The 22,748-nt window shown below is 40.5% G+C and overlaps 1 long non-coding RNA gene across 2 annotated transcripts; it reads right to left on the bottom strand.

Moving 5' to 3' along the window:
* Window positions 1–1,508: 1,508 nt before the first annotated feature.
* On the bottom strand, window positions 1,509–20,231 carry LOC143679290 (uncharacterized). Of its 2 annotated transcripts, none has more exons than XR_013173630.1 (7): window positions 19,913–20,231; window positions 19,360–19,448; window positions 19,067–19,204; window positions 6,472–6,517; window positions 5,379–5,691; window positions 5,223–5,292; window positions 1,509–1,649 (listed from the first exon to the last, which is right to left on the bottom strand). It is a non-coding gene; the product is annotated as an uncharacterized LOC143679290 (long non-coding RNA). The 2 variants fall into 2 exon arrangements; XR_013173631.1 differs by having other exon boundaries at window positions 19,348–19,448.
* Between the last annotated feature and the right edge of the window lie 2,517 nt (window positions 20,232–22,748).

Genomic DNA, 22,748 nt, shown 5'->3' on the forward strand with positions numbered 1-22,748 from the left:
TATGGAAATGATTTGTCATCTGTAAGCTTAATACCTGGGAGAAGTCTTGAGTAAGTGTAATCCCCATCCTTCGCGTTGGGGGTTTATTGTTTTGTACAAATGAATCTGATCTTTAAAGTTAAATATATATACATATATATGTATTTAGTAATATAATTTAGTAATTATATATACATGAAACCATTGGACAACAAGCTCAGCAGGTATAAAAATGGCCTGACTGGTGTCAGCCTATGCGAACAATAAGAATTACAAACCCTAGCTGAGAAAAAAGAAAAAAAAGGAAGAGGGAGAGAGAAGCAAAATATTTAAGTATTCCCCGAGCCAGGCAATGAATCAGCCGCGTGGCCTACAGGTTGTTGACACAGTTGGCTGGAGGTATCTTAAAGAGACGGGTTTGAAGCCCCAATTGTACAACTGCTTCAGTTGGTGTTTTTTGTTAGTACAAAGGGTCAGAAGGAAGCATGGCTTTGCAGATCTGCCCCACTCCATGACTTCATAGCCGTGTGACATTGGCCACCCACCAACCTCAGGCCTCAATTTTCTCATTCGTAAGAGTGGATAATGAAACCACTTCATGAGGGAGTTGTGAGGACTGAACATATAAGCATTTGTAAATTGCTTGGCACACGGCTAAGAATTCCAAAAACTCTGACCATGTGCAATGAATTATTTTAATTCACTTTATCTTTTATGTTTCCAAAGCATTTTTTCAAGTGGTCATTAACTCCTCATTGTATTTTTCTGTCATTATTTGCTTCCATGACGTCTTCTTGGTCATACACCCTGGGGGACGCTTGCTTAACAAAGTTTTCTACTGAATGAATAAAATTAAAATTCCAAAATCCACGGTAGTAAATGTCTAGTTATTGCAAGTGTGCTAGAAATTACAAGTGAGGTTGAACAGTTGCTCACTTCCAGCTCTTCAGCATCTAATCAATCAAGAAATATTTGTGGGTTTGCTTATATGGGAGACACTGGCCGAAAGTGTTAGAAAAGCATGCTCTTTGGAATCTGGCAGACCAGGGTTTCAATCTCAGCTTTGTTGTTTATCAGCTGTGTGACCTTGGGTACATTTGATAACCTCCCTAAATTTCAGTTTCTACATCCATCAAAGGGGTCTAATGAGTAGCACCTGCCTCATTTGATTATTGTGAAGATTAACTAGAATAAATGCAGCAAAACACTTAGTCCAGTGCCTGGCATATAGTAAGTGCTCAATAAATATCATCTAGTGCTATCTTGAAAATGTAGTTGCTGACATATTGCTTTGGAAAGGAACTGAGCTAGCAGTTCTGAGAAATATAAGAATGTCTATAACATGGTCTCTGCCCTTAAGGATACTGTAGTTTTCTTAGGAAGATAAAACAAATAAACATGAGTAAATGGAAAATATGTGTCTACCTATTGTAAGTATTATGAGTCAAATAGACAGAAATTCTCAAGTCCTTGGAAATAGATCAGTAAGGCAGGGTTTTTTTTTGCATAGCAGGTGAGAACTCTGCCTGCTGAGCCATGGTGGCCCGCCCAGTAAGGCAGTTTTATTTTTTTGTCATCTTCTGTCCACTTCCTCCTCTGTTCCCTTTCTTGATAACCACCATTTATGGCTGACCAATAGCTTTTCACCTTCTTCTTCTCCTTTCATACTTCTAAGATACAAAATAAAAAGTTCAGATCAATAGTCACAAACTCAAATGGCTTCACAGACCAGGCAAGTAATGCAAATGTGTGTAGCAACAGGGAATGGTGGGGATTGTGGCTAAATAAAAGATGAAAAGCAATCTCATACATTTAAAAATGTTGTGTTGATTCAACACAATCCAAACTACAGGTCACCAGCTTACAATCTTCGGCACAGTGTCTAGCTTATTATATAGTCTAAACAGTCTGGAAAACAGTGATTGAAGATACAAATAATAAATAACTGATAGATATTGAATGCATACTAAATGTCAAGAATTGTGCTAAGTAATTTACATTTAATTCTCAAAGCAAGCAAGGGACTATTTTTGTTCATTATTACAGCTAAGGAAACTGAGGCTTAAAGAGGTTGAATACCTTGTCCAAGTTTATAAAACTTTAAGTGGCAGGGCCATGATTTGACTCAGGCAGGTCTTTTTTGATGGTAAATTCCATATTTTTACTATTACACAAAAATTGAATTTTCTAAGAGGATAAGATCAGAGAAGGTTCCAAGAATTTGAGCTCCAAGTTGAAAGAAGGATAGAATGGGCATAGCAGCAAAAGTTCTTTATGTCACATTGTCCTTACAAGCTGCAGGATTTTTTGCTTTTGGCAATAATAATTGCAATCTCCTTTAAAATTAGATCAACTAAATATTTACTACTCTGGTCTCTTTTTCTCTCTGATCTTACCTCAATGATCTTAAAATATATAATACAGTAATAATAGCCTGGAAAAGAATACAAAGTTAGAGAAAGTGGCCTTGGTTGAACCTTGCCATATATATCCCAGGAGATTCCCAGGATAACTAACAAGCAGCTGTATTTTCTGATCTTTTACTTCATTAATATACATGACATGTTTGCTAGAAGTCATGTAGGAAATTGCCACTGTCTTGGATGGAAATTGGAGACAAGAGTGTAAATAGCCAGCTACCTTATCTTCCTAGCTTTCTATAAAATGTATCACCATAGTTATCTAGATGCTTTTGTAATGTTTCCAAGAATCTTTTGCTAAGGGCTTATTACACTGAGAGCAGAATAAGCAGAAAAAAGAAAAAAAGAGAAAAGTCTCAAGTTTTCCCGGAGCAGACTTCTACATGGAGCAATGCAGCCTGATTCATTCAGCAGGTCCTGCTGCTCTCCTGCAGATATCCTCTCTCAAAAGCACCCCTGGACAAAGATCCTGGAATGAGCTGAGACTCTGCATGAAAGGACTGAGAAAAACCCTAGAATGAGCTGAGAATTAACATCAAGAGACTGAGAGAACCTTCTCGACTAAAAGGGGGAAGAGTAAAATGAGGCAAAGTGTCAATGGCTGAGAGATTCCAAACAGAGTCAAGAGGTTATCCTGGAGGTTATTCTTGCGCATTAAGTAGATATCACCTTGTGGTTCAAGATGTAGTGGAGAGGCTGGAGGGAAGTGCCTGAAAATGTAGAGCTGTGTTCCAGTAGCCATGTTTCTGGATGATGATTGAACAATGATATAGCTCTCACAATGAGGCTCTGTGAATGTGAAAACCTTATGTCTGATGCTCCTTTTAGCTACTATATCAACAGAAGAGTAGAACATATGGAATAAAAATAAATAACAGGGGGAACAGATGTTAAAATAAATTCAGTTTGAAATAGTGGTAGGTGAAGGCGAGGGGTAAGGGGTATGGTACATATAGGTTTTTTTTTCTCTCTCTATTATCGTTTTATTTCTTTTTCTGTTGTCTTTTTATTTCTTTTTCTAAATCGATGCAAATGTACTAAGAAATGATGAATATGCAACTATGTGATGATATTAAGAATTACTGATTGTATATGTAGAATGGAATGATTTCTAAATGTTTTGTTAGTTAATTTTTTTTAATGAATTAAAAAAAAAAAAAGCACCCCTGGAGGAATACCACGGGCACCTGGCAATAAGCCAGCCTACCCCAGCAGACGGCTATTAGGTACACACCAAACATGCAGAAGACATACACAGCCATGGTGAATGTTACAGACATGTACGATGGTGGCTCCTTATCTCAAGGGGGTTACAGTCTAGAGAGGAAGATGCATTATATCTAGCCATCCAACCATGCACCTGTCTATCCATCTACAGATATATAATAGATGAAGACAGTATCCAAAAGGGATAAGAATATGTGTGCAGCTTTTAAGGCTTTTATATTGACAGTCACCTTAACTAACAGCTATTAAGGATATACATTTCCAAGACCATTTATTTTGGTCTTGTTAGACAGTAACAAAGAAAGTAAAACAAAACTATACTACATGTGATAAAATTGCATGGAACTGAGTTCTCGCTTGTCATACCAGAGACCCGGGTTTGATTCCTGGTGCCTTCCCATGCAAAAAAAATATGTATATATATATATATTGCATAGAACTGTCTGCAAGCATACATATGCACACACACATACACGTACACACATGAATGACTGTAGGTAAAACTGGTGAAATCTGGGCAGGCTACAGTGGTTCAACAGGCAAGAATGCTCGCCTGCCATGCCAGAAGACCCGGGTTCGATCCCCGGTCCCTGCCCATGTAAAAAAAACAACAAAAACCGGTGAAATCTGAATAAGCCCTATGCATTGTGCCAATGTTAGCTTTCTAATTTTGATATTATCCTGTAGTTATGTAAGGGGTTACCATTAGGGAAAATTGGGTGAAGGGTGCACAAGACCTCTCTGTATTTTTAAAAGTATAACGTCTAGTGAGTCTATAGTTATTTCAAAACAAAAAGTTAAAAATGAAAAAAAAAATCATACAAGAAAATAATGAAGTCAATCTCTACATATTGGTATAGAAAAATCTCTAAGACATTTGATAGGAAAAAATAATAATAAAATTATAGAAAAATATATGCAGTAAAATAGGTTTATATTAAAAAGCATAAACTAGAATTGCATATTCATATATACATATATATATATACTAACATATTTTATGCAAACAAATTAGAAAAACATCTTAAATGGAACACACTAAACTGGTAATAATGGAAGGGGATATGAAAGAGGGGGTAGAATTGGTAAAGTGGGTTTCAATTTATCTGATTATTTGGAGTTTTAAAAATTAGCTTGTATGCCTGCATTACTTATAGAATGAACAAAGGAAAAATGAAGTTCCAAAAACCCTTGAAAATGTGAGATTGCAAAGAAACAGATTGGTTAAGAGAGACTTTTGATGATTTCTTGTGTTTAGGAATAAATAAAACACAAACTTTCACTCACTAAAAGGAGGATCAAACTGTGTAATTCAGACAAAAGTTCCAAATACCTAGATGGTTTTGTGGTCAACTCTATGAGTTTCAGCTTTAAAAATATCCTTCAAATGTTATTTACTTCTTAAGAACTATGACTGCAATTCAGATGGCTGCCACAACGGGTTCTATATTGGCTAATTTTGCATAAAAAGAGCAAGATATAAAGAGAAACAAACACCTAAGTACAACTGACTACCTTAGCCCATAACATTAATAGTTAATTACCATTGCTTAAACCCAACATTGGCTCTCTATGAGAGTTGAGCAGAAAGCTTACCTAAATCTTTTATCCGAGTCAAAAATCTTTGGACATAAACATCGATCTATGTCTCCAGCAATGTGAAACTCTAGAAAGAACAGGTGAAGCTTTTGAATCTTCCATAATAAGAATTTTGCCTCATGATTTGTAACTTATCAGAGGAAATGAATTTACCTTCTGAACATTCCTAATTACTTTGGGGTGTTCATATTTATTGCCCCTCCAAATTCTTCTTACAGGAAGAAGTGCCACATGATTTGCTTAGCTCGAAAGAGGCCATCTGGTTGTCTCTTTGTCCTTGTTGACAGTCCTGGCAGTGGTCACATTCTAACTAGACTTGTCTGATGATAACCCTTATTGATTTTTTTCTGAGCTTTTCCAAGTATAGACATTTGGTTAAGGCTGCTAACTTAGGATTGTTTGGTGATCCATGCCAGCTTCCAGACATTTTAGGAGAGATCTCAAAGTGGATCAGAACCTTTATCACCTGAAAATTTTAAAGCATGCACTTATATGAGCAGTTTATCTTATTCCTGCAAAGGATAGGCCAAGCCTACTTAAAATTATGCTCAAGAGTCACCCCTAGAGAGCCTCTTTTGTTGCTCAGATGTGGCCTCTCTCTCTATGCCAACACACGGGTGAAGTCACTGCTCTCCCCTCTATGTGGGACATGACTCGCAGGGGTGTAAACCTCCTGGCAACGTGGGACAGAAATCCTAGAATTTCCTCAAGAAATTGAGGAAAACTTCTCGACCAAAAGGTGGAAGAGAGAAATGAAACAGAATAAAGTGTCAGTGGCTGAGAGATTCCAATCAGAATCGAGAGGTTATCCTGGAGGTTATTCATTTAAATATCACCTTTTTAGTTTATGGTGTATTGGAGTGGCTATAGGGAAGTGCCTGAAACTATTGAGCTGTGTTCCAGTAGCCTAAATTCTTGAAGATGATTGTACAACTGTATAGCTTTCGCAATGTGACTGTGTGATTGTGAAAAACTTGTGTCTAATGCTCCTTTTATTTAGGGTATGGACTGACGAGTAAAAAATATGGATGAAAAATAAATAAATAATAGGGAGTATAAGGGGTAAAATAAATTGGGTAGATGAAAATACTATTGATCAATGAAAGGAAGGGGTAAGGGGTATGGGACATATGAGTATTTTCTTTTCTCTTTTTATTTCTTTTTCTGGAGTGATGCAAAATGATCTGGAGGATAAAAAATGATCACGGTGGGGGGTACAACGGTAGCTCAGTGGTAGAATTCTCACCTGCTATGTAGGAGACCCGAGTTCGATTCCTGGCCCATGCACCTCCCTAAAACAAACAAACAAACAAAAATTCAAAAAATGGTGCTGTAATAACAGGATACTCACATGGAAAAAAGAATGAAATGTGACCCTGACATACAGCATACCAAAATAAAAATCATGGTATCAGTACACAACTATATGATGATACTGTCAGCCACTGATTGTACACCATGTATGGACTGTATGTGTGTGAAGATTTGCCAATAAAAATATTTGAAAAAGAAATTGAGAAGTAGTGCAAAACAAACAGAAAATAAAATGTGGAACCAAAAAAAGAAAAGAACAGTTTCTAAAAACAACTCTGCAGGTGGTTCTCTCATCACCCTTCTAACGTGCAGTTTGTGTATATGTAAGTGTATGTAAAACTAACTCTAGATATATGTACCAGAGAAGGATCAAGTCTGATGTAGCCAGACAGAAAATAAACAGAATGAGAAGGCTGGAGAAATTTTCTTGATTTGGAAAATCTTTGCCTTTTCAGACTCATTTTCCATGTTTTTTTTCCATTGGCATTAGGTAGAATTGAGATGGCATTAATAGCTAACTGCACTGAATGTCTTAAGTCTTAAAACAAAAACTTTTCTGTGTTCTACATTCACAGTATTTATCAAACCACAGTCTGTTTATATTGGAGGAAAAGTTCAAGTTTTGTGTTCCACTGACAAAACCACCTCTCTGGCATTCTTGGGGTCACTAACATAAGAATGTTGACTTCACCTCATTACCTCGGGAATGTTTTTTTTTAAGTATATGAATGAGACATGAACCCAAAATAAAATGAGTTTCTTTGATTTTTGCATAAACTCTCCAAATCAATATGGAGAAATAACTTCTTTCATAATTTCTGCCAATTAATTCACCCCCATACTGCAAACCAAAGATTCCAGAATAAGTGAAAGAGAGCGTGAGTGATTCAGACAGAATGTCTTCACCCACGAGACTCCACTGCAATGGTTTTTGGTTACCACTGGTATTTCCCTTTGTATGGACGGTGCCATTTACCTGAGAGACTGATGGGGGAATAGACGATGTTGCTTTCCCAGCAGCCCCTGCAGTCACAGTCCTTGGCTTTAGAAATGAGGGAAGCAAACCTGCCTCGGGACAGTGGAACCCACGACCCCATGCTTTTTCTTATCAAATCCTCTCACTGGCTCCCCACACATACAGAGCAGATTCCACAAGAAAGCATCTGCCCCTGTCTGCCTCTTTAGCCTCACCTATCACCACTCTTTACCCTAAACCAAACAGAGCTATTCCAGTTCCCCATAAGTGACACGTGTATTTTTGGTGGAAGGAGGGAGACGGGAAGGGTTGTGCTCATTTCTTATTCATGTTGTTTTCCCTCTTTGGATTGTTCTTCTCCTCTCCCATTGCAAAAAAAAAAAAAAAAAAAAGTCAGATCACATTCATCCCTTTTAAGGCCAAAGAACCTTTCTCAGATACTTCAACTGGGAGAAATGTCTCTTATTTTTCTTAAAGATATGCACCCTTCCTGCAGCACTTACTGCTTCTGTCTCATAATCAGATTATTTGTTGACGTATAGATCTGTCACTTATTGGTGTTTGTGTGCCGAACTGTATTTAGCAGAGATTTTGCAGGGACTCCCGTGACTATTTACTGACTCAAATCTCACATGCACCATGTCCAGAATGAAGCTCAGCATCTCTTCCCACCACTCTCACCCTGAATTTTTCCTCCTGAGTTTCCTGTTTCCTATTGTGGTGATGGAAGCCCCATGTGTTTCACTGACCATGCCAGAAAACTGAACCTCATCCTTTATCTTCTCTCCCTCAAATACCATCTAATCAATAATCAACTCCTGTCACCCTCTCCACTTTACGCCCCTGTTCTTTCCTGCCACAGTGCTGTGACTTTGGTATAGCCATTATGGTCTCTCATGGGGATTATAACAGCATTTCTATCTGGTCCATCTGTCCCTTTTCTTGCCTTCCTTCCATCTCCACCTAAATCCATTTTCCACACTCTCTAAAATATAGGTCTGATTATGCCACTCTTTTGCTTATGGTTCTCAGAATCTAGACTAAACTTCCTTAATTTTATACATAAAGCCCTTTATAATCTGACCCCTTCTTTCCTTTACCATTCATATATCACTCCTCAACTTCCCCCATCCAAAGTCCAAATTCTGCCTACACTGGGTGCATAGATTTCCGGAAAGACTCTTTAGGATTTCTACAGATGTTTCATTCAAATGTATGTTTTAAATATATTTTGGTTATTAAAAATTATAAGAAAAAGGTATACATTTTAATGTATTGTACACTGTACGGCTAGGTATTGAGGGACATCAATGCAATAATTTAGGCTGTCTGGGTAATTCTTTAGTACAGAACTTCTACCTTATATATGAATATACTTTATATATACTTGAAGTTTTGTAACTGTGTCATTGACTGGAAGAGATGGCAGTTTTTCACTGACTTTTTTTGTTTTTTTAAACTAGACCATGAGTACTGGTCTGCTTAAGTAAAAAGTGTGTATTATTATTGTAGAGCTCAGTTAATCATCAGACTCAGCTAAGGCTCATGGGATTGGCATATGCCTCACTACATGTCAAAGCATCCTATTTTATTAGATATTTTAGCACTTACTGTAACATTGGGGTGTTTGTGGCTGACTTAATCATGATTAATCCAAGCCATTGTTAAATATTGTGATTAAATTTTGAAACAAATCTCAGCTTCCTTCTCAAGGTTTTGGATTTATTCTTTCAAAGAGTTTACTATATTCAAAAGGAGAGCTGGTAAAAAACAGAAAAGCAAGATATGCCATTTGCATCTACTTCTATGTGCAAATCAGGGTTTTCTAGTTCCTTTGAAACGAATCAACAAATAATAAAAGGCTGAAACATAACCCAAAACACAAATGAAATAAATCATTTGGATGCAGAGATTGATATGAAGCAAAACATAACAGCTCATTTCAGTATTTATGTCCATCAAAGCTGTCTTGCTATTCTTACTGATTGATTTCATAATAAGTAATAAAATAATACAATACCATATTTGTTTTATATAGTTGGACTTCAAGATAAACTTTCTTTAAAAAGTCTGGTTTTGGGGGTGCAAGCGGTAGAATTCTCTCCTGCCATGCGGGAGCCCTGGGTTTGGTTCCCAGCCCATGCACTTCCCCCAAACAAACAAACAAGCAAGCAAACAAACAAAAATTCAACAAATGGTGCTGCAATAATGGGATACTGACATGGAAAAATAATGAAATGTGACCCCGCCATATAGCATAAAAAAAAGAACAAAAAAGTCTGGTTTCAGTGTTTTTTTTTTAAAGTGAGACTCATTGGTGCGTCAACACAGACTTTACTTTCTCTCAATCCCAGCAAGGTGTTTATATACTGTGTCCTTCTAGTGTGGATGAGAAAAGAAGCACCGCACATTTATGGCCCCATTTTCTGCTCCAGCCTGGATCATCTCTGATTCAAGTAGAGAATGTTAAGTTCTCAGAGCAGCTAAGGCATGGCCAGATGCCCAGCTGATGTCCCGTCTGGCTCTGCCCGTTCATTTCCCCATTGCTTACATCGCTTACCAGGGTACACCTTTGAGAAAACTTGGGTGCTGGAGCGCAGCCTTTTACTGCACTTGTCACCCAGTCCTCACAAAACACACCCACTATTGCGTTATTTCCCAATACTTCAAAGAACAGCACTTCTCTGCAGAACAAATGAACTGCAAAAACAGTCAGATTTTTTTTTTTTAGGATAAAGCATCCCACCGTCTAGTGGAATTATAGAATTTCCAGAATTCTAGGCTCTTCCTTGACCAGCAAGAAAATATGCATGTATTTTTGCTGAATTCTGTCTCCCTACGGAAGGCATGCTTGGCACTTGCAAGCAGCTAGCCTGGTCAGGTGCTGCTGTGGTCTCCTTGGTCCATAAAGACACACGTGGTGAGAAAGCTAATTCCACCGGGTTAAACTCCAACAAAACCAACTCACTGCTGGCCAGACTGGCTTTAAGAAATATGAGTTTGTCCTTGTCCTTTTGACCAGCATATGGATTGGAGGCCTGAGGGCTTTAATAATCATTCCATGAACAGAGCTGATGGTTTGGCTTGAGCTCCAGAGCCAGGGAAGTGAGACTTTATCTTTCTCTGATAAGATCACCACAAGCCTCATCAGGTAAGGATAGTGGCTCCAGCAGCAGATGGGGGGGAGGGGGTATAAAGGAGTCCCTCCCTTTACTCAAAATGCTCATGCGAAGCCCACGCATTTTACACAACAAAGCCCAGGGACTTCCCCACCCAAGGAACACAAGCTTCCTTCCTAAATGGGGATTTATTTATTTACTTCTTTCAAGGGCCTTGTAATTGGCAAACCTTTCCCCTAACTAAAATGCTGATCTCTTTCAAGATAAGGCACTTCTTTACCTCAGGTTTCTGCTTCTCCGGTTTTCCATTACCTTTAGTTTTATTAACTTGGTGGCCAGGTGTGGGGGGGAGGGGGGCGGGTGGCAGCCATGGAACAGGGTATCCCGCCCATCTAGGAATGTGGTGCCACCTAGAAATTTGGTCCTTTCCAACAGATTCACCCCTGTCTCCCATCCCATCCCCGTCTGAAAAAAGGAGACCAGGAAACACCTTAGGAGACCCTGAAGTTGCTCTATTTTATCCCTCTTGTAGAGGGGGTCCTTTCCTCTGGCTCTTGATTTGGCTCCACTTTGGCAGGTCTGTGGCTAAGGGGAGATTGGGTGGGGTCTGGGGGAGAAGTGGGGGCCAAGGGATGCTGTAGTGGGGTCAGTACTCACATGCCCTAAAGGTGACAAGCCTGTCAGTATCTCTCTGTGGTGCAGCCTCTTTCTGAGAGGTTTTGCCCACCCCTCCTCCCCATCTAGTGTCCCTCCCTCTCCCTGGCCGCCCTGCCCTGTTCTTTGACGTCTAGTAACAAAAAAATGATTTCCTGATTACAAAGGCTTGGTCCCAACGGTCCCAATGCCAGCCTAGATGTGCACGGGGCTTCATTAAAATTCATGGCATCAACTGTTGCTTCCTGGATTTCAAAGTTCCCTTCTGGGTGCATTTATCTAAAGAGAGTGCTGGCTGCACTGCACTGACAGCTTATTGGCTGTTTCTTCTTTTGCTTTTTTTTTTTTTAACCAGTGGAATTGTTGAGAACAGAAAATTCGAGACTCCAGTCAGCCAGGGGGTAATGTGCCTGTCCACTTTACATGGGGGACACTGGGGGCCCCAGAAGGGAAGCGGCCAAAGGCCAGACACAGAGAAGAAAACTGGATCACAGAATTTCTGAGACTCGAGTCTGCTGCCTTCGTGAGGCAATGAGCCGCCTTCTGGTTCTTGATCTTTGAGCCTTCACAAAGCTCAAAGCTGATGAGCTCATGCTTGCAATAAGCGCAAGCTTTTAATTGGAGTATAATTAATAATCGTCTGATAAGTGAATAACCATAGCAAGGATGATGTAATCCCTTTCCCCCTTTTCATTGGGTAGTGGCCTTATGAGGTGACATGTCAGGGTGTTCGATTCGATGAGTGGTCCATGGAACTATCATGGAGAAGTCATAACAGCCGTACATCTGCTGGCGGGCCTGGGGTGGGCCTGGCCCCAGGGTGCTCAGGGTGCAGAACAACGTGGCAATGTCCAGTGGGCACAGAGCGGTGCAGGTGGGGGGAGAGCTCAAACTGTCTCAGGACTCATGGACTAGGACACCTGCTTGCTTCTCACCAGCTGGCTGCAAGCGTGCAGGCCTGGGAGCGTCTTGAGGCTCACAGTTGCTAATTTTTCCTCCTCCTCTGCCTCCATTTCATTTTTTTTTTTAATTTTTAAATTTTATTTTTTTAAATACCAAAAAACACCGAACAAACACAAACATTCTTAACTTTTGATCGTTCCATTCTACATATATAATCAGTAATTCACAATATCATCACTTAGTTGCATATTCATCATCATGATCATTTCTTGGAACATTTGCATCTATTCAGAAAAAGAAATAAAACGAAAACAGAAAAAAATTCATGCATACCATACCCCTTACCCCTCCCTTTCATTGATCACTAGCATTTCAAACTAAATTTATCTTAACATTTGTTCCTCCTATTATTTATTTTTATTCCATATGTTCTACTCGTCTGTTGACAAGGTAGATAAAAGGAGCATCAGACACGAGGTTTTCACAATCACACAGTCACATTGTGAAAGCTATATCATTATACAACCATCTTCAAGAAACATGGCTACTGGAACACAGCTCTACATTTTCAGGCAGTTCCCTCCAGCCTATCCATTACATCTTGAATAACAAGGTGGTATCTACTTAACGAGTAAGAATAACTTCCAGGATAACTTCTGGACTCTGTTTGGAATCTCTCAGCCATTGACACTTTGTCTCATTTCACTCTTCTCCCTTTTGGTTGAGAAGGTTTTCTCAATCCCTTGGTGCTGAGTCTCAGCTCATTCTAGGATTTCTGTCCCACATTGCCAGGAAGGTCCACACCCCTGGGAGTCATGTCCCATGTAGGCAGGGGGAGGGTGGTGAGTTTGCTTATTGTGTTGTGCCTCCATTTCTTGATAGACCTTCTTTCCTAGAAAGAGAACAGAACAGGCTGATGTTCCTACACCACTGATCCCATCAGAGGGGGAGAGGTGGACCCCTGTTAATAGGAGTCATGAGCATCTGATGAGAATGGAGAAGCAGTCAATTCTTTGGGGAAAAAATCGAATCTCTTGGATTCTTGGAATTCTCATAGTTTAGTCTATAAGACAGAGTCCCCAAGCATACACATGCTTTAAAGAGGTGGTTAGAATGGGAGTAACAAAAATAAAAATTATTCAGGTGGCATCATTCACTTCCGCCCTAATGCTTCTTGGGCCAAAGAACTGAGATAGGCTGAATGGAACCCTCAGCTAGGAAAGATCTTTATTATTCTTATTTTACCTTTCATTCACAAACAATTTACAGCTTACAAAATACCTTTCATAGAGTCTGATCTCATTTGCACCTTAAAATTTGTCTGTGAGTTTGGCCAAGTTTATAAACTCCTATTTGCAGATGAGGAAACTGAAGTCCAAAGAAGCTAAGTGACCTACACAGAAAGTGGCAGAGTCAGCACCAAACCTGCCTTCCTACTAAAACAATACAACTTGCTTCATGGTGGACAGATTCCATAGTCTTCTCTCTTCTGGGAGCATCAAGTATTTGATTTCTTAAGTAGATACTAAATGCCCACTCTGTGTTGGGTACTGTGCATTGGGGAGGCAGCAGTGAACGTGAAAATACTTCTGGCTAGCTAATGCACAACAAGGGAATTTATTGGAAAGATCAGAGGATATCTCATGGAATCTAAGTAAGTTTTGTGTCTCCCGAAGCCTTGGGAAGTCCAAGAACCAAGAATTGGCAACCGGAGCGAGGAAATCTTCTCTTTCAGGCTAGGGTTTGGCCTAGACCAGGGTTTCTGCCTCCAAGTTCAAATCCCCAGCAGAGACACCTCCAGCAGGGCAGAATCATAGAGAGCAGACATCATCACTGGGCAGGCATCCTTGGGTTCTGGGGAGGTTTCAAGAAATCAATGGGTGCTGGAAAGCTGTACCGAAGAGTGGATTTTATTGTACAACATGCCTACCCAAGACCCTGGATGTACTTGAGGGAGGAGCGGGCAGGTAGGAATGAATGCTCCCCAAACTTAGTTATTGCCTGTTGAAGACCCTTCTCCCCTTTTAGTTTTTTCTCTCAATTTGCTCTCTTTCAGTAAAATTTCTGAAACAAAAATTTAAACGAAACAGTCTTTCATAGATACATTCTGAAACATATATGGGTGATAGGGTAAAATGTCTGGATTTTCATTAACATATTCCAAGTTAAAGGGGAGTTGGGAGCATAGGAATGGATAAAATAAGAACGGCAGTTGTTGAAGCTGGATGAGGGGCACACAGGGGTGCATTTTATGGGGGTTCATTGTACTATTCTCTCTACTTTTCTTTATTTTTGGAAATGTCTATAATGAAAATCTAGAAAAATGCAAAGGGATCACGCTGTTCATGGATGCCCCTTTATAGGCCCTTTTTCAATGAATGTGGTGCTCTGTATAGATTTTGTTGGCAATTCCATGCTCATCTTGTCATCTCCATTATTTGATTTTTCTTGAAGGCCAGAACTGTATCATCAACTTTACAGGCATACATTAAGGGTCTCTTTGGACTGAGCAATGCCTATTTGTTCAAGGTGAGCCAAGAGCCCTGGTATTTGGGGGTGCTTGCTTGGTATTCCTTCATGATCAGCGCTTTGCACAGGGCTCCACAGAATGTTCTGGGACTTGGATTTCTCTGCTTGTCCTGCTGACCCTTCTGTGCTGGGCCTTCTGAGATGGGACCACACCATCGGGAGAAGTGACTAGAGGCTGCATTCAGGAAGCTCCCAGGGTACTTTGCACCTGCGAGTGGTATTTCTTCCCTGGCAGCTGACCGTTGCCAAGTGGTTGATTGCTCTGGGGCCAGGCCAGGCTCTAAAACACATTTAGGAATCACCTTTATTTTTGACCCAATAGGAACGAAGGAAAAGAGAGAGGGCAGGTCGCGTGGGCCCCAGGTCAGCAGGGTTCAGCCGGGACAGACGGCTGGCAGCAGGTGTCCAGCTGTCTTTATCTCTAGCAGTTCCATTAACTCTTGGCAAGTTGCACTGGCTTTCGGCATTCGTGACATGCCGCTGTTGACACAACGAACATTACCTCATGTTCTTAGGCCTTTATATGTTCTCTGGGTGCTGTGGTGAAGGCAAAGTCGCAGGATTCATTTCCTCTATGTGCTGGGTTTGTCTGTGACAGAGAAACCGGTTAGTCCCTTTTCTCTCCCAGCCCCCAAGCCCTCCCACCAAAAACAGGCTGCCATCATTTGTCCTTTCTGGATTGATGTCGAGCACTTAATGTAATTGCCTTACAGGAAAAAAAAAAAGGATGAAAGAAAGAGAAAAACAGCTGAAGATGTATAGTGAGCCACGTCATGTCCACATATTTCAAAACCTGCCAGACTTCTTTTTAAATGCTCCTTTACAGGGTGAGAAATTCATTGTGTCCTGGCTGGGTGTCTTGTAACACAGGGTAAGTTGACATCCCATCTTACTCCAGAAACACAGCCAATGGCTCAATTCCTTCCTAGTCCGCCCTTCTCCATTCTCAACTGTTCACCCCACAACTTCCCAGTTGGCCCTCCTCCAGTGGGCTTCCACTTTTGATTTGGCAACTTACTCTGTGATTCTCATTTGCTGTGTGTGAAGAAATCATTAGTTAAACAGTTAACAGTCCACACCCCACCCTGGTAACAATTGGAAACTTGGTGTGCTGGTTTGAAAGGATGTATGTACCTTAGAAAAGCCATGTTTTAATCCTGATCCCATTTTGTAAAGGCAGTCATTTCTTCTAATCCCTACTCGGTACTGTATGTTTGAAACTTTAAATAGATCATCTCCCTGGAGATGTGATTCAATCAAGAGTGGTTGGTAAGCTGGATTAGGTGGAGACACATCTATTCTAGGTGGGTCTTGGTTACTTTACTGGAATCCTATAAAAAGAGGAAATATTTTGGAGAAAGGAGATTCAGAGAAGAATGGCATAGCTACGAAAAGCAAAGAGTCCACCAGCCAGTGTTGGAGATGAAGAAGGAAAACGCTCCCAGGGAGCTTCATGAAACAAGAAGCCAGGAGAGAAAGCTAGCTGATGGTGCTGTGTTCGCCATGTGCCTTTCCAGATGAGAGAGAAGCCCTGACCGTGTTCACCATGTGCCTTCTCACTTGAGAGAGAAACCCTGAACTTCATCAGCCTTCTTGAACCAAGGTATCTTTTCCTGGATGCCTTAGATTGGACATTTCTATAGACTTGTTTTAATTGGGACACTTTCTTGGCCTTAGAACTGTAAACTAGCAACTTATTAAATTCCCCTTTTTGAAAGCTGTTCCATTTCTGGTATGTTGCGTTCTGGCAGCTAGCAAACTAGAACACTTGGCTTCAGCCTCTGCTTTAGATAGTGTTCGTGCCATTCACGCCAGTTAATTTCTCAGTCTCAGTGAGTCAAGTCCTCAATCCTGGACCTTTCATTCACCTCCCCCTTCCCACTTCCATCCTTGAAGTTTGTTCTTTTTCCACAGGATGGCCCTGGCTTAATTCAGACCCATATTTGGCATGCACCAAACAATAGTTTCCTCCTCTCCCATACAGCCTCATAGCAGAAGTGAGAAAGACACAAAACCTTTGATAATTTGTTCTTGTTAAGCTATCGTATTATGCATAAAGCAAAAAAAAAAAAGCTTGGAAAAGTAAAACCGGTATAGATATGTAAAGGTAATCAGAGAAAACTTCATTGAGAAGAGGGTATTAATCATTAAAAGTAAGAAAGTGTGTATCTCTTAATCAATGCTATTCAGAATCTTAAGACACGCTGCATCATTGTTGAGGCTGAAAAGATAGATTACTCGCAAATGCAATGAAAAATATGAACAAAACAAAACAGTTAAGCTAACAATGTTGCATGTTTTACTTGGAGTAACAGTTGGCAGCTAAATGTTAGAATTGTACTTCTATTTGCTGCTTATCCATGGATGCAGAGTAAGCAAGACTGGCATTAAGAAAATGTAGGCAGGTGGAGGCACAAAAGGTGGGGAATCTATAACCCCAATGGACATCCCTTAACCGGAGTTAAGATTTCACTTATTTCTTGTCCCTGAGGGTTAGCCAGATTGTGCTCTGAAAATCAGCCATTCCTTGGCTGTTCCTTGCCTTTCTCCCGTTCAGCCTCTTTATCTCATTTCTGTGGTGTTCGTAGTGCTATTCTTTAGAAGGTAGTGATACGGTTATTATTGGTCCCTAGAAACTGCTTTTGTAGAGAAAAATCATGACACACACACTGTGCTCCTTGATCTGTCTATTCAGACCAGCTTAAATTTGCCGAGTGTGCTTTCCAACATGTGCCCACACACACTCACACTCCAACGTGTGCCCACACACACTCACACTCCAACGTGTGCCCACACACACACTCACACATGCGCGCTCCGACTTACCGCCTCTGTCCTGGTATCTTACGGTTAATAACTTAAAATCTGCATGGAATGGTCTCTTTTCTCCACATGTCTTAAATTAAGAGTTTGTGATGCCTCGTTTTATCAAGACACTGGGGTCTGGCTCAGAATAACCACTACGAATAAGATGTTGCCAGAGGATCAAAATAGACCACCCATATCCCTTACCACAGCCATTACCACCTGCTATTCTGGAACAGCAAATGGTTCTTTTCTCCAGCCAGTTACTGTCTGTTTCTTCAGACTGTCTGTCTTGTCAATTAATTAGCTTTGATCCTGGGGTGCAGTTGGAATGATGGGAAGTTCAAAATATGTTGAATGGAAGTAGGAGAAGTGAAAGTCATCGCAATACAGAGATACAGACGAAATACCTTGCCAAGTGTATTTTCCTCAACAGGGGCTCAGCTGGGTGGAGACCTCTGTCTCAGTCTGCCAATGCTGCTATATACCACACGGCAGCTTGGCTTAAACAGGAATTTATGGGCTCATGGTTTTAGATACCAGATGTCCAAAATCAAGGTGTTGGCAAGTCCATGCTGTCTCTTGGATCCTGTAGAGATCAGGTACTGCCTTGCCACAATCCTAGGGATTCCTTGGCTTGCATCTCTGCTTCCAACCCACAGCGATGTCCTTGGTCTCTCCCTGTGGCTTCCTCTGACTTCTGGCTTCTCCGGGCTTCTGTTTTTTACTAACAGGTTTTTACTGCATCTGAATTTCCTCTCTTTCTAAGGCCCCCAGTAATAGGGATTAAACTCCACACCAGTTCAGGTTGGCTGTATGTTAACTAATGACAACATCTTCAAAGGTCCTTTTTTACAAATAGGTTCACACCCATAGGAACATAGCTTAAGATTAAGAACATGTCTTTTGTTAGGATCATAATTCAATCAACACAACATCTAACCACGTGTCAGATAACTTCCTACACCACACATTGGAAGGGTGTGTGTCTTCGAAAAAAACAGGGGAGATGCAGTCACTGCCCTCATGTGACATACAGTCTAGTGGGGAGACAGACAAACAATAGTGCAATAATACAATTATTAATGATAGGTCAAGTCTGGGAAAAAAATTATATTCGGTGCTGTGTATGTATGTAACACGTTTCTGGGCTGGAGCTTCAGGGACACCGGTCTTTAAACATAGATGCTAGGACTTAAGGGAGACCTCACGATGGGGTGGGAGGAGAGATTTCACCCTACAGGTTGCTAAAGAAAATAGTTTCAGTTGGGGCTGTATTTTATGGAGATTATAACCTCCCTGGCAGAAATTTAACATCTCCCATGCCTCCTGGAACTTTGCCATAAGGAAATTTGGTAAGAATAGTTCTAACTAACAAAAATCATGACAGCACTAATAATTACTAAATGCTCATTGTGGTGCTTCAGCCATGATTTCAAAGTGTCAAATGTTACCTCAACACCGATCACTCTAAATAGCAGTGCACCCCCTCCCTTCCTACCCTCTTTGTGTGCTCTTCTTTTGTCCATAGCACTTCTCACCATCTGATGTTTTCTGTTTGCTTGTTTCCTTATTGTCCATCTCTCAGATTGGAATGTGACCTCCACAAGGCGAGGGATTTTTGCTCATTTAGTTCACTGCTGTATTCCTCAGAGCTTAAAACACTGACAGACACATACCTGGTGGCCAAGGAAAATATATTTGTTAAATTGATGAATGGATAGTTTTCATTTAATCCTCACAATATTCTTGTGAAACAAGTTCTGTTTCCCCTATTTTTGCAGAGAAGCAAACACTGGCACAGAGAGGTTAAGTAATTCACCCAAGGTCATACAGTCAGTGGGTTGGTCCAGTCAGGCTCCAAATCCAGGCAGTCTAACTCCAGAGTGTGCACAGCAGGGGGTTTCTCCAAACTGGGAACAGCTGTGGAGAAAGTACACCAATCTGACTCACAACCTTTCTTTGGTTAAATGGCATTCTGCTTTAAAACCACAGGAAAGTAATCTAATTCAGTACCGCAGTTTGAGATACTACTGATTTTATAATACAGGGATCATTGAACAAGTGGTATATAAGATCTGTCCCGGTTACAGGAAGCCTTGTGCCAACTCAGAGAACTTACAATCCAAACAAAGATAAGGAAATTTGAGCCATTATACACTTTCGGAACCTCTAATATAACCCATCGCTATCATCTTGGAATGTTCCTTACAGCTGATATCTTAGCAACACAGTCTGCTTACTAGGGACATTAAATATGGAATATGGAAACAGGATTTACTCTTTTGACTTGCTCAGTTGAATTAAAAACCAAAAGTTGCTTGCGTGTGGGATGTGTTTAAAAAAATGAAGAGATTGGAATAAAAGAAGGCAAATAAAAGCCATACCTCTATTCCATGCATTAGACAATGAACTCGGTTTTGGTGTATCCATTGCGACATACTTTTTTATCAATCTGTGCAGAAATTATTTTAGCTTTGAATGTATAAGACTCGCCCCTGAGGCCACTTTGACAATTTTTTCCTTCTGAAAGCTTTCAATAGTTTGCTTTCCATGGTGACGATGGTTTCATCTTTGTGTGTGTATATGGAATTGTCAAAGAAAGAAACTTGCTTTTGATCTTTAACACTTCGGTTTTCTGTTCTGCCCGCACATCCCTGAATCACCTCAGAAGTCCTTAACCTTTTTTTTTCTGAGAAACCTATTTACGGGGGTGGGCATTTGTGTTGTTATTTCTTTGCTCACTTATTACGTCATAATTGGTGAGCAATTCCAGGTCCTTTTCATGTGTCTGTCTCTATGCTTTCTTTCTGGGTCTATCTCTGTGTGTCTCTGAGCTTGTCCATGTGTCTTTCTCCATCTTAAATAAACCACACCCTCTCTCACATGCGTACACACATTTAGATTTACGAATTTTGTATTACGGAGGGCATGAACGGCTGTCAAAACTCATCAAGCTGAACACTTGAAACCTGTGCATTGACTTATACGTACTTTTTACCTCAAAAAAAAAAAAGGAGTTTTGCATTTACACATTTGTGGTAATTCTTAAGGCACATTTCAGCATCACTTGGGTGAAATTATGTGTCAGTCAACGCTCTCGACTACAGGTTGGGAAGGGAAATAAAACAAGTCAATGCTTGTTGCTATGAGAAGTGTCAGAAGCCACCGTTTTCACAGGTTACTGGTGCCCACATTTTAACTCCCATAATTCCATCACTATCATCAGCACCACTGGGAGCCCTAATTCCCAGCAGAACCTGAAAATCTGAGAGCAGCTTTCATCGCACTGCACAGCAATGCAATGAACACAGCAGGAGTCCAGCAAACGCCTTCTCGTGGGATGGTCTAGACAGATAATCCCCTTTTCCCTCACCTTCAGTTCCTCATCTGCCAAAGAGGAAAACATTTGCCCTACTTACTTCCCGGGGCTGCTACGACAGTCTTAAATTTAATTCAATTAAACAAATATTTTGTGTCCACGAACCTATGCCCAATTCTGTGAGCACAAAAGAAGGGAAAGGCATCCTTCCTGCTCCCATGGAATTTATCGGCCAGTACAGGAGGGAAGACCCACTACATATATTCACATAATAATCGCAGGAGATAGAATCACACCATCTAGGCAAAAGGAATGCTGAGCTACCTAGAGTCAAGGAAAGGGAGCGTTCAGTCTGGCTAGTGGCATTGGGGAAGGGTTTGTGGAAGCTGATGCATTTGAATGAGGCTTTAGAGGATGATTTGGCAGAAGGGCTTTCCAAGCAGAGGGATAATAAGAGGAAAGCACAAGCATCGGAAACAAAATAGTGGCCTGAACTGGGATTGCTACTCACTTTTCACAGTAGCCATGGTGTCTCAAGGTCATTGTGCTCAGAGCTAAGGCCAGTTTACCACCTTACAGAATTTGGGGGCAAGCATGATTGATGTTATGGTTTCTCCCAGTCTCAAAGGAGGTGATGCTACATCGTAAATGCAGTTCAAGAGAAGAAACTAAGGTTTAACTGTTAAATTCCCCATCTTGCAAAATCTTTCCTATTTCTGCCTCAGTTTAGCTACCCCACCCCCGCCCCCCGCCCATCACCACATCAAGTCTTAAAGAAGAATCGAAGTAGGCTCTCAGCCCATCCAGGCTAAATCTGGTCTGTGCTGATTTTGAGCTATATGACATGAAGCAATCCCTTTTAATCTATATAAGGCTTAAATACATCTGAAACATCTTAGGAATGATAATAATATTCATGGAGTCGTTGGGTAAGTTAGATAAGATAATGTACCTGCTGTAAGGCAGTCAAACTGTTATCTTATGAATCTTGTGGTGGACAATAGCCATGATTAACTGTGCAGATACAAAAAAGTTCTTTCATGAATAAAATAGATGCACAACACTATTATAAGGAATTAATAATAAATGGGGTATATGGGATAACATGTACCCATTGCAAACTATGGACTATAGTTAACGGTAATATTGTAATACGCTTCGTTGAAACATGTGTACCACACAATATTATGGGTCAATAATATGGGGGGGGCAAGAAGTATGGGAGGATAAGGGTTTTTTATTTTATTCTATTTCTTTTCTGGAGAAATGAAAATATTCTAAATTTGATCACGGTTGTGCACATGGCCATTTGATGATACTGTGAACCAGTGATTGTATACTTCGGATGGTTTCTCTGCTGTGCGAATATGTCTCAATAAAACCGCATAAAAAACGTTTTCTCTTGTGGTTATCATCTAGAGCAGGGGTTGGCAAACTGTGGCTGGTAGGCCAAATCTGACTACATCCTTTTGTTTATGTTTTGTCTATTCAGCTTTCCTACTACCCGGCAGAGTTAAAGACTTATATTCTAAAATATTTGCTATCTGACCCTTTACAGAAAAAGCCTGCTGACTCTTGGTCTAGAAAGATGAGAAAACCTGCTTCTGTTCCATTTACAAGCAGTTGGAGGCCTTTTGTCCTTGGTGGGCTTGCCGGTAACTTTCTCTCTTTTCTATTGGTTTTTGGCATCTTGTGATACACGCTATGCATGCCTTACCCAGCACCAGAGAAGGCTTCGTGTGGATTCACACATCTCAGTACCATGAACAACCCTTGTATCTATTTATAGTCTCCTGGAGTCTTGGATTAATAGATAAGGACCACACAGCAATTACGGAGAAGGTGGTAACAAATTCTGGCTCTGATTATTTATGATGTAATTTCAAACAGAGACTGCAGAA

Source organism: Tamandua tetradactyla, chromosome 4 (genome assembly GCF_023851605.1).
Source record: "Tamandua tetradactyla isolate mTamTet1 chromosome 4, mTamTet1.pri, whole genome shotgun sequence".
Classification (NCBI taxonomy): Eukaryota; Metazoa; Chordata; class Mammalia; order Pilosa; family Myrmecophagidae; genus Tamandua; species Tamandua tetradactyla.